Raw genomic sequence first — 1,313 nt, 5'->3', positions numbered from 1 at the left:
GAACGCAAAAAAAAGAACGCAAAAAAAAGAACGCAAAAAAACTAACAAACGAAAACGAACGCAAAAAAACGAACGCAAAAAAAATTACGCAAAAAATCGAACGCAAAAAAAAAGAATGCAAAAAAAAGAACAAACTAAAACGAACTAAAACGAAAACGAACGGAAAAAAACGAACAAACTAAAACTAAAACGAACGAAAAAAAACGAACGCAAACAAAAGAACGCAAAAAAAGAATGCAAAAAAACGAACGAACTAAAACTAAAACGAACTAAAACGAAAAAGAACGCAAAAAAACAAACAAACTAAAACGAAAACGAATGCAAAAAACGAACGCAAAAAAACGAACGCAAAAAAAATTACGCAAAAAAGCGAACGCAAAAAAAAAGAATGCAAAAAAAAGAACAAACTAAAACGAACTAAAACGAAAACGAACGAAAAAAAAAGAAAGCAAAAAAAACAACGAACGAAAACGAAAACGAACTAAAACGAAAACGAACGGAAAAAAACGAACGAACTAAAACTAAAACGAACTAAAACGAAAATGAACGCAAAAAAGTACGCAAAAAAAGTACGCAAAAAAACGAACGCAAAAAAAAGAACGCAAAAAACTAACGAAAAAAAAAGAATGCAAAAAAAAGACTCTGGTCCAGCTCACTGAGAGAGAGGAGTCCACTGTGTCCACAGTGTTGTTGTAGGACTCTGGTCCAGCTCACTGAGAGAGAGGAGTCCACTGTGTCCACAGTGTTGTTGTAGAACTCTGGTCCAGCTCACTGAGAGAGAGGAGTCCACTGTGTCCACAGTGTTGTTGTAGGACTCTGGTCCAGCTCACTGAGAGAGAGGAGTCCACTGTGTCCACAGTGTTGTTGTAGAACTCTGGTCCAGCTCACTGAGAGAGAGGAGTCCACTGTGTCCACAGTGTTGTTGTAGGACTCTGGTCCAGCTCACTGAGAGAGAGGAGTCCACTGTGTCCACAGTGTTGTTGTAGAACTCTGGTCCAGCTCACTGAGAGAGAGGAGTCCACTGTGTCCACAGTGTTGTTGTAGGACTCTGGTCCAGCTCACTGAGAGAGAGGAGTCCACTGTGTCCACAGTGTTGTTGTAGAACTCTGGTCCAGCTCACTGAGAGAGAGGAGTCCACTGTGTCCACAGTGTTGTTGTAGGACTCTGGTCCAGCTCACTGAGAGAGAGGAGTCCACAGTGTCCACAGTGTTGTTGTAGGACTCTGGTCCAGCTCACTGAGAGAGAGGAGTCCACTGTGTCCACAGTGTTGTTGTAGAACTCTGGTCCAGCTCACTGAGAGAGAGGAGTCCACT

Source organism: Notolepis coatsorum (genome assembly GCF_963971535.1).
Source record: "Notolepis coatsorum genome assembly, chromosome: 18".
NCBI lineage: Eukaryota > Metazoa > Chordata > Actinopteri > Aulopiformes > Paralepididae > Notolepis > Notolepis coatsorum.
This window is presented reverse-complemented; position numbering follows the sequence as displayed.